The sequence below is a fragment of the Schistocerca gregaria genome, unplaced genomic scaffold, assembly GCF_023897955.1.
Source record: "Schistocerca gregaria isolate iqSchGreg1 unplaced genomic scaffold, iqSchGreg1.2 ptg000491l, whole genome shotgun sequence".
Lineage (NCBI taxonomy): Eukaryota > Metazoa > Arthropoda > Insecta > Orthoptera > Acrididae > Schistocerca > Schistocerca gregaria.
The window spans coordinates 1,585,433-1,600,536 of record NW_026061898.1 but is presented as its reverse complement, the minus strand read 5'-3'; positions in this window follow the sequence as shown (position 1 = coordinate 1,600,536).

The following is a 15,104-nucleotide window of genomic DNA, read 5'->3' as shown; positions in this document are numbered from 1 at the left end:
CCATAAAAAATTATCCGCCGAATTGGGCTCTTTGGTTAGTGCATTGCAGTTTAATCTTACGTGTTTAGAGTTGGTGAGAGGAGGATTGAGTAGCGGGACTTGCTGTGTTCGGGAGAGGGCGAGAGCCTGCCCGGGATGGTACTGTTACGTCCTTGGTGAAGTTAGACGCAATGTTTGCCAAGTTGCCTAATCCTCTCGTGATATTACTGAATTAGTCGTGGAGCGGCTTGAACAGGTCGAAAAATTATTACGGTTGTCGGTTCGTCTTGAACTTTATGCTTCTCCCTTTCGTGGTTCCACACCAAGTAATTTTGTCACTGCCGTACCTGTTAGCTAGAAGTGAGTTGCAGAACTTCCTCTTCCGAGCCATGGCTGAAGTGTTCTCCTTACAGCAGTTCAGGGAGCTCGTCATTAGGCAGAGATTGACCACAGGAGTTCGAAAACCGCTTGAATGTCGTTACATTTGGGAGTTGCAGCGGGATAAAGAGCAGTTACATCAGTATGTGGACAGAGTTCAGACGGCGTCCTTGGCTTTGTTAATCGATTTGCCTGAACAACAGCCGCTGTCTATTGTTCTTAGGGGAATGCGCGTTGCGGATAAGTAGCACTATGTCTTCCGTAATCAGCCTTCAGCTTGGGAAGAACTCCGTGCCGCGGTTGTAGCGATATGGGCGTTGCCGCTTGGATACGATGTATGTCACGAAGTTAAGGGGCAGGCCACCGGCGCTGGCAAGGGAAATTCCGAAGTGTCTGCATCCGCTGAAGCAGTAAAACTGGAACCCCGGTGTTGTTTCAGGTGCGGCAGCACGGCTCACTTGGAGCTCTCTCGGATTCAGCCTCGCGCTCTCAGAGCCAATAAATGACGCCGGACTGGGCAGCTATCTCGTGATCGAGCCTTTAGACGCTGGCGTACCCGTGTTGTCGCTCCCTCTTCACCGCCCTCGCCTTACGTTTGTTCTCGAGTAGGTGGCGAACCGATCTGTGCTCTTTCCGATTCTGGTAGCTCATTTTCATTATTGTGCTTCGAGTGGTTTTTGGAAGTTGGTCATTTTACGAAACTTCGGTCGGTGCTTTCTCCGGTGCAGAGATGTCGGGTGGCCAATGACCAGGTGTTGCCTCTGCATGATTGGGTCCGAGGGAGTATATCGATGGGGGATTTTTCCTGGCCCTTGTCATTAGCCTCGGTCAAGGAGCTGCCGGTCGATCTAATTTTGGGATGTGATTTCAGTAAATACTGAGTTATTCTTGGATTATTCTGGGCACACCTTTTTCTTTAAGTTAGCTCCTGTGGAGAAGTTTCTACATCTACATCCATACTCCGCAAGCCACCTTATGTTTCGTTTTATAAGTGCGCTAAACGTATTGTGCATCGAAATGCAGATGCATTGGCCGTTCAGGATGTGGCTAATGAGTTTGATCTTACCCATCTCTCGCCGCATCACGCTTCTCAATTACGGGATTTGTTACAGAGTTTTCCTGAGCTTCTTAGTGATAACTTGAGTGTCACTAATGTTCTTAATTACCATATCCTTCTATCCGACGATAGTCCTGTCAGGCAGCCCCCACGTCGCCTCTCACCTCCTAAGGTGAAGATACTGAAGGCGAGAATATCACAAATGCTCCAACAAGGAGTTATTACGCCTTCTACATCTACTTATGCTTCCCCCATATGCCATGTTCCCAAGGATCAGGAGCACTATTTCAGACCTGTGGTTAACTACCGGGTGCTTGAACACTAAGGTTGTCTTTGAATGGGCCTCTGCCTCTGATCTACATAACTTTTACCTGGTTTGCCGGTACTAATTGGTTTACTGTTCTTGGTTTGAACCAAGCCTGTTATCAGATTCCATTAGCTGAAGAATGTAAACATGTTACCGCATTTTGTACTGATTGGAATCTGTTTGACAGAGTTCCTTTTGGTTTGGCAACTCGTTTGCTGGATAATATCCTTAGGGACTTGAAATTAGTGTTTGCCTATAATTATTTGGACGATTTAGTCATCTATAGCCGTTCGTTTCAGGACCATTTGGATCATATCCAGAAAGTTCTTTCGAGGTTTCAGGGAGCCGGGCTGACTGTTAAACCCAGTAAGATGACATTAGAAAGGCAGCAGGTGTTCTTCTTAGGTCACCTAGTGTCAGGTCAGAGTATTCGCATCGAACAAGAGCGAACTAAGACCATACGGGCGTTGCCTCCGCCTACTGATAAACGCGGAATTTGCTAGGTTCATAGGCATGTTGAACTATTTTATCGTTTTGTCCCTAATTTTGCTTAGTTGGCCGCGACCTCAAACGAACAGTGCCGGAAGAGAGTGCGTTTTGAATAAGGACCTGTCCAGGAGCCCGCGTTTGAGTATATTAAGGCAGCTGTAGCCAATCCTCCATTTCTAGGAGTACCACACTTTAATAAAAGGCTTATTGTCCAAAATGACACATCTAATGCTGGTATTTGAGCTGTTCGAAGGTCAGACGCAGCCATTAGCTTACGCGTCTCGTCGGTTCACTGGCGCCGAACTTAAGTACTCCATCTACGAGTGCGAGGCGTTGGCCGTTTTGTTTGCATTGGAGAAGTACCACTTCTGCCTTGAGCATCGGGAATTTCAGTTAGAAGCCGACAATCAGGCTTTGAGCTGGGTGCTGGCTAGGCCGCGTAAAACTGGCCGTAGTGCCAGATGAGAGGTACGCATTTAATTTGAAGTTAAACACGTGAGAGACACTGAAAATATCCTTGCGGATGTCCTCAGCCGGTAGTTCGCCGAATCTACACCTAGTGAGGGAACCCGGGAGACAGATGAAGGCAGGATTGGGAGAAATTCCTCTTTAGTTTGATGTCGTTTAGCGTCGGGATCAGGACCCTATTTGGCTGGGGAACTGTCGCATGAGTATATTATTAACAGTTGCATTCTGCGTAAAAGGGTCGGGCATGCGAAGCAGTTAAAGAAGTTTGCCAGTAGCTCTGGTGCGCCCGGTTTTTCGGTACTTTCATGATTCGTTGGTGGGTAGCCACTTATAAGTTCCTAAGACTCTGAAAAAAGTCAAAGCCTCTTGGCCCTCCATGGAGCGAAATGTCAGAGAGATGGTATAGCAATATCGGCTGTATAATGTAGTCAAACCCAAGAATGCTCTTCAACAGGGTTTGCTGAGCTCTGAGCGCGAGTCCTGTCCTACGCACAAGCTCTATATCGATTATCTAGGACCCTTTCTTCGTACTAAGAAAGGTCATCGATACGTGTTAGTTATTATTTATGCGTTCTCCGGATTCACTTGGCTCCTTCCGAGCCGTAACGTCACTGCTACCACCACTATTTCTCATTTAACTAAAGTTTTCATTGTTTTTGGCCCCCCTAAGAAAATTGTTAGCGATAATGCGCCGGCCTTTCTTTCGGCTCCTTTCAAGGCGTCCTATTTTCAGAACGGTGTCAAGCATATCACGACTGCGTCGTATTATCCGCAGGCATGCTTTACGGAGAGGGTTAACCGAAATCGTAAATCCGCTTTGATTTCAGAAAACGCCTAGTAAGTGGGACTCTAGTCTTCCTTGGCTTAGTTTTGCTTTTAATACCACCAATCATGAAGCCTTGGGAGCTACTCCCGCCTCTTTGATCCTTTCCTATCCTGTTAATTCCCCTTTTTCGAACTTGTGGGGAATTCAAGATCTAGTTCCTCAAGTCATCAATGAAAACTGGAACCGTCCCAGACGTAATATACTCAGGGTCCATAATAATCAAGGTGAGCGTTACAATCGTAATCGGCGAACATTTAGAGGGAGGCCAGGAGATCAGGTCTATGTCCGTAGTTTCCCCAGTAGGCAGGTGCGTGTCGGAAATATGAGTAAATTTACTCCTCATTTTCTGGGGCCTAGCACCAATTTGCGCATTTTAGGCCCGGTGAATCTGCTGGTTAAGGATAACCATTCCGGTAACCAGTACTGGGTTCACCTTAGCCAGGTTAAATCCAGTTAGTTAGTCTGATGGTTAAGTAGCCCCCCTCCCCTTCCGGCATCGTGTTTGTTTGAGGGCGGGAGGTTGAGCCGTGGCTGGCTCATGTTATGCTTCCCATTAAATCTTGGTTTTGGTTGATATTCTGTGATTAGTCTCTCACGGTTATGCTGTTATCCTCTCTCTCCGTGAGTCGCAGCAGCAGCGCGTAATCGATATTAGTACCCTTGTACTATCTATGGCGTCGCGCTTATAGTTTTCCGACTGCAGCGCGTGCGGGTAATGCTCCGGTCCTTTGCCTCAGAAAGTCTACAAGGAAGAGCTATGTGGTCTACTTAGTTCTGGTGCATACCGGAAGATTAACAAAGATACTACTATCAAGGTGACAGTATGGACTGCTGCCCTTGCTGAACGCTTCATCACTACCAAAGGAAGTCAAAGAAGTACCCACCGAGATATTATGGTCTTCCTAAAGTTCACAAAATGTCTAAGTATGAGAGTGTAGAGGTCTATGAGACCTATAACGAGCGCTATTGGTTCACCGACGTATTTTTTCTGCCAAACACTTGGCTTCCTAATTAAAACAATTGGTAGGAAAATGGAGTCACCACATTCGTAATTCTATGGATTTTATTCAGAGACTTAACACGTCAAAACTAACTACCACATCATTATTATTTAGCCTGACGTTGCTGTCATTATGCACCGGTACCTTTAAAGGACTCTTTCTCTTATCAGCCAACATCTTGATACGAACATTACGGCCTTATTTGAACATGTGCTTTTATCATCTTATTTCCAGTTTAATGGTGAATTTTATGAGAAGATTGGATAGTTAATAAAAATTTGCTGGTTTCCAGCCGCGTCGGGTGGTTAAAATCCCACGGGCTTTCGACTGAGCTCTCCCCGGTCATTCTCAAGTGGTAAGACTGACTGCTGTGTCGCCGTGGCCGCGTCGTTATACAGCCGCACTGCTGGATGTGACGTCACTGGTGCTCTCTTCCACGCCATATATGATCATGTTTTCATACCGCGTCCATCGCGCCCGTTTTAACATCGCGATAGCCGGGTCCCAGGCTGTGCTGAGCTGCAAACATCCGTCCTTGTTGATGGTGTTTTCAGCGGTTTTTATTTCAATAGCTTTCTTTTATGACGCTATCGCAAATCCTCCGCTTTCATAACGATAGATGTTTTGTCGAATAGAATTCGGTGTCCATTTTCTAAGGCGTGTTCTTCCACGGCTGATTTTTCTGGATAGCGTAGGTGTAAGCACCTCTCGTGTTCCTTTCCGACGTTGCTCTACCATGCGTACTGTTTGGCCGACGTAGTAACAGCCACACTGACATGGTATCTTGTACACTCCAGGCGTTCTTAGCCCTAGGTAGTCCTTCACAGGCCTTATGAGCTGACGAATTTTGCTGGGGGCCTGAACACCGATGAAATGTTATATCTCGTCAGGAGTCGGCTAATCTTTCCCGACACTGTACCACAGAAAGGCTAAAACACAAGTTTCTTGCTTTCTTCTTCGGTGGTGTTCTCTTCTCTGTTGGTGTGTTTCTTGCGTGTCACGCCAGATATAGCCTGGACACCTGTCCGTGGCTGTACCCGTTTTCCCGGAAGACGTTTCGGAGGTGGCTCAGTTCTAGTGGCAGTCTTGCTGCGCCTGGACGACTTTAGCACGATGGACGAGGGTATTCAGAACGCCACGTTTTTGTGCCGGATGGTGGTGGCTGAGAGCGTGCAGATACTGATCTCTCTCTCTCTCTCTGTGTGTGTGTGTGTGTGTGTGTGTGTGTGTGTGTGTGTGTGTGTGTGTGTGTGTGTGTGTGTGGCGGTTTTCTGTAGACGCTGTGGCTGAGGTGCCCCTTGGTTTTCCGTCGAATGAGGACGTCAAGCAAGGGCAATGTACCCTCTGTCTCGACTTCCATCTTACACTTGATGTGGCCGTGAATGCTGTTCACGTGTTCCAAAATTCACGACCATGGGGCTACATGATGAAAGTGTCATCAACGTAACGCTAAAGGCAACTTGGTTTAGCTGGAGCCGTGTCCAAGGCGAAGTCTTCAAATTTTGCCATAAAAAGTTTGGCTATGGATAGAGCCAGAGGGCTTCCCATAGCCACGCCGTCCAACTGGTCGAAATACTGGCCGCCATGTAGGAAGTACGACTATGTCACTGTGTGCTTAAACAGTCCACAATTGTGCTATCAGATAATTGTGAGAGGAGATCTATACAGTCTTTGACCGGAACACGTGTAAACAGGGAGACCACACCAAAACTAACCATCATATCTCCTTGACTAAGACACAGTTGTTCAATTCTGTTGAGAAAGTCGACGGTGTTCTTGATGTGATGCACACAACGACCCACATGCGGTGCAAGGAGGCTGGTCAGGTGTTCTGACAGTCTATAAGTGGGTGACCCAATGGTGTTCACAATGGGACGAAGAGGAGAATCCGGTTGTGGATTTCTGGTAGTCCAGAAAGCGTAGGTGGTCTCGGCGCCTGAGGGAGCAGAGTCTTAATAACGCCCTCTTCCAGCATTGACTGTTTTAGAAGCTCTGATGTCTTCCTCATTATTCTTGACGTCGGGTCCCGTGGCAGTTAACGCTATATATCCTCTTCAAGCATTAACTGAATTTTGGCATCGTAGTCAGCTTTATTTAGAATGACGGATGCATTGCCCTTGTCGACTGGCAGAACCACGATGAGTGCGTCGTTGCGGAGTGCGTGAAGACTATTGCGTTTAGCCCTAGTCAAGTTAGACCTCGGTGGTTTAGATTTTGAAATGATGCGACACGTTTCGCGATGAATTTCGTCAGCATTCTCACTAGGCATCTTACGGATTGCTTGTTCAACCCCACTTATATCATCATAGACAGGGATCCTCTGAGGCGCTGGTGCGAAGTTAAAGACCTTTCTTAAGCGCCGAAATGGCACCCGCATCGACCTCTTTCTCCGTCATATTGATGACAGTTCCTTCTGTTGATTTCCGTTCTGCACCGTGTTGTTGTTAAGATATCCACGCGAACTACCCTTTCTGTTTCTCTGTGGCCTTCTTTTGCTGTGGTGGGCAGCGTCGACCCACTCAAAATCTAATTGTGAGAGTACCTCTGTCAACTGCAGATGTATAGCCAGCAGTTCGCGACCTTTTAAATCAACACGCGATCTAGTGTGTATTTCGTTTCCCGCAACAGGGCAGAGCTGGCTGAACGGTAGATTCACCTGGCTGCCGAGGTAAATCGTGGAATCGCGTTCTCATCTCAACAGCGTAGCAGGAAGGCTACAGAGCTTAACAGGTTAGCCTTCTTCCCAAGCAGGTTCCCTAGGCGCCACGTCCCCCCCCCCCGTAGAGGTACGCCATGTATGAATGCGTGGTTTCGTGGCGATATGAATTAATAAGATTTTCTCGGGCTTCCAGCCGCGTCAGGTGGTTATAATCCAACGAACTTTCGACCGAGCTCTCCTCGGCCACATCAAGTTTACGATGGAAGTCGAGACAGATGATGCACTGCCCTTGCTTGACGTACTCGTTCGACGGAAAACCAACGGGCACCTCAGCCACAGTGCCCGCAGGAAACCTACACACACAGATCGGTAACTCAGCCACCACCATCCGGCACAAAAAGTGGCCTTCTGAATACCCTCGTTCATTGTGCTAAAGTCGTCCCAGACGCAGCAAGTCTGCCACTAGAACTGAGCCACCTCCGAAACGTCTTCCGGGAAAACGGGTACAGCCACGGACAGGTATCACAGGCTATATCTGGCGCGACACGCAAAAAACAAACTAAGAGAGAAGAGAACACCACCGAAGAAGAAAACAAGAAACTTGTGTTTTAGCCTTTCTGTGGTACAGTGTCGGGAAAGATTAGCAGGCTACTGAAGGGATATAACATTTCATCGGTGTTCAGGCCCCCAGCAAAAGTTCGTCAGCTCATGAGGCCTGTGAAGGACGATCTAGAGCTTAGAACGCTTCGAGTGTACAAGATACCATGTCAGTGTGGCTGTTACTACGTCAGCCAAACAGTACGCATGGTAGAGCAACGTCGGGAAGGAACACGAGAGGTACTTACACCTACGCTATCCAGAAAATTCAGCCGTGGAAGAACACGCCTTAGAAAGTGGACATCGAATTCTATTCGACGAAACATGTCGATATGAAGGAGGGATTTTGCGATAGCGTCATAAAAGAAGCTATTGAAATAAAAACCGCTGAAAACACCATCAACAAGGACGGAACCCGACTATCGCGATGTTAAAACGGGCGCGACGGACGCGGAATGAAAACATGACTGTATACAGTGTGTTACAAAAAGGGACGGCCAAATTTCAGGAAATATTCCTCACACACAAATAAAGAAAAGATGTTATGTGGAGATGTGTCCGGAAACGCTCAATTTCCATGTTAGAGCTCATTTTAGTTACGTCAGTATGTACCCTACTTCCTCTATTCACCTCCAGTTGGCAAAATAGAAGGAAGGTAATGTTGACTTCGATGTTTGTGTTGACCTGCGACTCATTGCTCTACAGTACTAGCATCAAGCACATCAGTACGTAGCATCAACAGGTTAGTGTTCATCACGAACGTGGTTTTGCAGTCAGTGCAATGTTTACAAATGCGGAGTTGGCAGATGCCCATTTGATGTATGGATTAGCACGGGGTAATAACCCTGGCGAGGTATGTTTGTATCGAGACAGATTTCCAGAACGAAGGTGTCCCGACAGGATGACGTTCGAAGCAATTGATCGGCGTCTTAGGGAGCACGGAACATTCCAGTCTATGACTCGCGACTGGTGAAGACCGAGAACGACGAGGACACCTGCAATGGACGAGACAATGCTTCGTGCAGTTGACAATAACCCTAATGTCAGCGTCAGAGAAGTTGCTGCTGTACAAGGTAACGTTGACCACGTCACTGTATTGAGAGTGCTGCGGGAGAACCAGTTGATTCCGTACCATATACAGCGTGTGCAGGCACTATCAGCAGCTGATTGGCCTCTACGGGTACACTTCTGCGAATGGTTCATCCAATAATGTGTCAATCCTCATTTTAGTGCAGATGTTCTCTTTACGGATGAGGCTTCATTCCAACGTGATCAAATTATAAATTTTCAGAATCAACATGTGTGGGCTGACGAGAATCCGCACGCATTTGTGCAGTCACGTCATCACCACAGATTTTCTGTGAACGTTTGGGCAGGCATTATTTGTCGGTGATGTCTTGATTGGGCCCCATGTTCTTCCACCAATGCTCAATGGAGCACGTAATTATGATTTCATACGGGATACCCTACCTGTGCTGCTAGAACATGTGCCTTTACAAGTACGACACAACATGTGGTTCATGCACGATGTAGCTCTTATACATTTCAGTCGAAGGGTTCGTATGCTTCTCAACAACAGATTCGGTGACCGATGGACAGGTAGAGGCGGACCAATTCCATGACCTCCACTCTCTACTGACCTGAACCCTCTTGACCTTCATATATGGGGGCATTTCAAAGCTCTTGTCTACGCAACCCCGGTACCAAATGTAGAGACTCTTTGTGCTCGTATTGTGGACGGATGTGATACAATACACCATCCTCCAGGGCTGCATCAGCGCATCAGGGATTCCATGCGACGGAGGGTGGATGCATGTATCCTCGCTAACGGAGGACATTTTGAACATTTCCTCTAACAAAGTGTTTGAAGTCACGCTGGTACGTTCTGTTGATTTGTGTTTCCATTCCATGATTAATGTGATTTGAAGAGAAGTAATAAAATGAGCTCTAACATGGAGTTAAGCGTTTCCGGACACATGTCCACATAACATCTTTTCTTTATTTGTGTGAGGAATGTTTCCTGAAAGTTTGCCGTACCTTTTTGCAACACCCTGTTTGTCGAGGAAGAGAGCACCAGTGACGTCACAGCTAGCAGTGTGGCTGTATAACGACGCGGCCACGTCGACACAGCAGTCAGTCTTACCACTTGACAATGACCGGGGAGAGCTCGGTCGGAAGCTCGTGCGATTTTAACCGCTGGAAGCCTGAGAACATTTTATTAATTCATATCGCCGAGAAACCATGCATTCATACAAGATCGATGGTGTTGTCATGGGACGCCCCCTCTACCCTCTGGTAGCTAATTTATTCATGGAAGACTTCGAGGACAAGGCACTGGACTCAGCAAGTTTTAAACCAACGGTCTTCTGGAGGTACGTGGACGACACATTTGTGGTATCGCCGCACGGGATGAATGAATTACATCGACTTCTTGAACATTAGAATTCCATCCATTCTAGTATCAAATTTACTATGGAAATATAAAAAGACGTTTACCTCCCATTTTTGGATGTTGTCGCTCGCCGTAAAGTTGATGGCACATTAGGACACGCCGTATACCGGAAACCAACGTATACAAATCTATATGTTCATGCCAGTAGCTGCCATCACCCTTCACAGACCGTAGGTGTTCTTAAGACCTTAGTGCATAGGGCACACTCTATTTCCGATAAAGACAATTTGCAACAAGAGCTTACATACCTTAAGAGCATTTTTAAATCGAATGGATTTTCCCCGCAACAAATTTGTAGAGCATTCAATGTAAAACCTAGGAAGAAGATATTAATTCTTTCAAATCTAGTACTTTTTTGCCGATGTGGGTGTATTCTTGAGAAACTCTGTATTGTGGTGGTCTTTCACCCCCCCCCCCCCCCCCCAAACGAAGACTGCTGCAGCTATACTCTGTGAAGGACGATTTACAGCTTCGTAAAGCGGGTGTGTATCAGATTTATAGCGGAAATTGTAAGAAATCGTACAGAGATCAAACACGCACCGTTCATGAGAGATGTGTAGAGCATCGAAGATACAAACGCTTATTACAGCCAGACAAGTCAGCTGTGGCCGAACATTGTCTTGGTACAGGTCATTCCATGAATTACAGTGATGTGAATATTTTAACATCCACGTCTTCCTTTTGGGAATCTGTCTTCAAGGTATAGAGATTAGAGCAGCTAATAATTTTATTAACAGAGATAATGGTTTTAATTTGGACAAAGCATGGAATCCGGCTCTTGGGGTAATTGAACTGCAGAGAAGTCGTCACGGTGTCACCGCCGCCGATCATACATCGATAAGCGAATCGAATGTCTGTACGCCTTCGCCACAGGCGGTGCATGTATAAGCGTATTTCTTTGCCGCCGACCATCTCTGACTCGCATGCGCAGTACCGCCGCGGTGGAGCATCTAAGGCCGCGCTTGGCATCTTGTCGTCAGTCTTATGACTCACTCTGAGGATGGCCGGACGATACGCGGCCGAAATATCAGTGGAGGAAATTTTATTTGCGCGCCTGCGTGCCCAAAATTTAATGGACTGTTCATTACACCGCGAGAAATTGAAAATGGACAGTGGTTATGAAGTTTTTTAAGTAAGAAACTGAGGAAAAATAGGGAGGAAACGTTTATGAAAAAGCACATCGCCGATACAAAAATGAGCTTGTAATGTCTTCACTTACGTTGTACTATATCCCACAGTATGTCTCGTTTCACCAGCTATCGATGCCCCTTAATAATTACATTGTTTCATCGTATAATGCGGTCAATAATTAAGTTTTGCATGTTAACCATACGGCAAAGCACTCTTCTCTTTGCGTGCTGTCTTTTGCCAAAATCTTGTTTCCATATCTCAAACCGTTTGAGATGTGAGGAATGTTGAGAATATCTCATTCTGGCTTTTTCGCTGGCTCGGACGGTTGCAGATGAGTGCGCTACATCAGGTTAATTTTTCCGTCATTGGTGACTGAGACTTCCACCAAAGTCTATAAAGAAAAATTCATTATCTCAGCTGAATTTTATACGCGGCAACATATTATGTAATGTGTACCAAACGCAAAATCTTAGCAACCCCTATTTTCTATTTTAAACTTTTTCATATTTCATGCAGTGTCTTACTTAAATCGAAGTACCATAATAACTGTCACCATTAACGAAATGATGGGCACGTCACACGAAGCTGGCATATAAAGCTATAAGTAGGGGAAAATGATTTTTTTTTTTTTTACGGAATAGTATCTGTAAAATCGTTTGAGGAAGAACGCAGGGCGTGTGGCTCGCTTCTGCCATCGCAGTGTGTCGCCAGCCGGCTGGAAGTGACCAGACAAGGTCGGCCCCGCCTAAAGAAACAAATGAACTCGCTCAGTAACTTTTCCCTGCGTATCGGCCACTGTATCCAGCACGGACTCCACCATCTGCCACATCATATTACACGGCTTGCAGGGTATAGGGTAGATGTGGACATTGATTTTCCACAGCTGCCACTATGCTCTGTATGTAAGTAAAGATTTTACAGCGGGTTTGTTGTTGAGAAATCGCATTTGAGTGTTGTTTGTTTGTGGGAAGACTGTGTGACACCTTGTGTACGAAGGGGAAACGTCTACCAGCACGTACCAAAGTCCGAGACTGCAGTTTGTCGTTACGCTGCTCGCGCTGTCACGTGTATACGGTGCCTATCGGTTCGCGAGGGTCACGTAGGCTGTTAATGGCCCTACGTGACTAGCGCCTGAGAGGCTCGACATGCTGTTTGGTTGGCTGTGCAGGAGCACACAGACACACCAGGTCCCCTGTGTCTGGGAACACAGCGAGCTCACTGGTGGCCAGAAGAGCGCCCTCACGGACAGTGCGGCGACGTCCAGCGACAACTGCTGTCGAAGCCCACATCGACGCGACAGCAGACCGAGGCGGCCGACAGTGGAACTCCCAACAAGGAGACTGGACATACCAAAGTGGCACTATGTCGTCTTTGCAGAGGAGTCCCAGTCCTGTGTACAACATCACATTGGACGTATCCATGCATGCAAGCTCTGAGGAGGACGAACGTTGCCAGACTGCTTTCGTCATCTTCTCATGGGCTCATCATCTGAATTGTTGGTATGGGGTACCACTGGGTAAATAAGATGATCGCGTCTTGTCCACACAGATGGTAATTTGGACTGTACCTATCACATTTATGGCGCCTTAAGGACGGTGGCTATGACCCTTCTTCGAGATGTTCCTGACATTATCTTTCAACACATTACAGCAACATCGCATGTTGCCCTTGCTGTGCTGAACTGTGCCTCACACCGGAGCATATTTACCGAAATTATGGCCAAAATGGCAAAAATGGACGTTTGGTCAACTATTGTAGCAAGTACATGAAAGATTCTCGGTTCACTTGCCTCGTCAAATTTTCAGAAAATTTCACGCTTTCGATGATACTCTCCACCATCGTCGTCAGGGACTAAAACTGACTGTCGTGAACTGGCAAGGTTCCCTCTTTCATACTCATAGGAAGGCATCTGATTTGCTGGATTACGTCACGGTGAAGCGTACAGATGTGTTGCCCCCCTACGTCGATAGATTTTGCTTGCAATCTAGCGCTGCATGCAGCACCATCTATCGCATCAGGCTGTGAACTGCGAGAAGTTAGAAAGTAAACCAACGTGCAATTGAAAAGAACTTTGCGACAGGCCTGGGACAATCACCTGCTGTGATCGGTAACATTAGACAAATGAACGTAGCAGAACCAACCTAGATTACACACACTAACATACACTTCTCAATACGCACATGTATAACACAGTACATAGCTATAATTAGTTTGAAGGCGCATTTAAAAATTGCGAGAAAAGTATGGCAAACTAACTACATATGGAACAATCACACACGTGACGAGCAATTCGGTGCCCTAGTAGAAGCAGTCCTGTCATCACGTCACCAGTAAAATCGTTACAGCAAATTAAGGGTATCACACGAATCTACTTTGAAATTTTCAAGTACAAAAGGTTAAGAACTTGTGGTAAGTGGCATGGTACAAACTGAAAGACAGGCACACAAACTAACAAATGCATGCCGAGTCATCCCAGGCACCTCTCTATGGACGGCAGTGGAGTAGTTTAGGGGTATTCACAACTACAGTTAACCTAGTAGTGAAAGGGAGTGCTTTAAAGGTTTGAAACTATCAAAAATAATTTTGGCCAGGATTTCGGTACATGTAATCCACTGTTGGTTGGTTGAATTGTTGGAGGGCAGCAAACAGCAAGGCCATCGGTCCCTCACATTATGGAAGGATGGGGAAGGAAGGTGGCTATGCCCTTTCAGAGGAACCATCCCGGCATTTGCCTGAAGCGATTTGGGGAAATCACGGAAAACCTTAATCAGGATGGCGGAATGGGTCTGAACCGTCGTTCTCCCTAACTAGAGTCCAGTGTGGTAACCACTGCGCCACCATGCTCAGTATATAATCCTCTTTGCGTCGATACAGAGCGTTCCAGACTGTTGCTTTAAACAGACACCAGAAACACTGGCTACGAACTGTGCAGAGACAGCCACAACAGGGGGTGAAACCCGTGTAGGGGCTACACGTAACACGACTTCGGTTCGCTGTCAGGCCACTTGCAGTGCTGCAAGTTTATTAATGCATCATGTCGCTTTCTTATTGGATGATATTTAGGTTCTGTGTTTGTTTTCACACGTTATTAACAGGCAGTTCAGATAGTGCATTTTAGCAGAAGTCAACGAAAATTTTGGTGGAGTACGAAAAACGAATGGGAACAAAAATAACAAAGGATACGAAGAGTACACTAACAATGGATTTCAATCGAGGTTCTTAAGCTGTAACAAAAATACGTGAGTCTGCAGAACACCGCGCGACAAAACCAGCGTCCTTTAGTATGCAACAAAAACAAATACAGAAGCATTTAGTTCACCCTATAATACGGATGTCAGCAAAAATTAAACAGAATACGAGCAACGTATTTGCAATGCAATTCAAAGACTGCAATACACACAGAGAGGTCCTCAAGTGGGTTAAATGGCTGTGAGCACTATGGGACTTAACATCTGAGGTGACCAGTCTCCTAAAACTACTTAAACCTAACCAACCTAAGGCCATCACACACATCCATGCCCGAGGCAGGATTCGAACCTGCCACCGTAGCGGTCTCGCGGTAGAGATGTCTTAATCGGGAACATAATTTCAACTCGATTACAGCCAAACGGTAGAAATTGCATTATTGGGTTTTAAAATAAATGCACTTTGGCACCAGACCCACTCATATAAATGAAAAATATTATCATATAGTACTCGCATTTTGCAGAGCAAGAATACAGATTATCACGTCATATTTCCCCGAATTCAAAGTTCACCG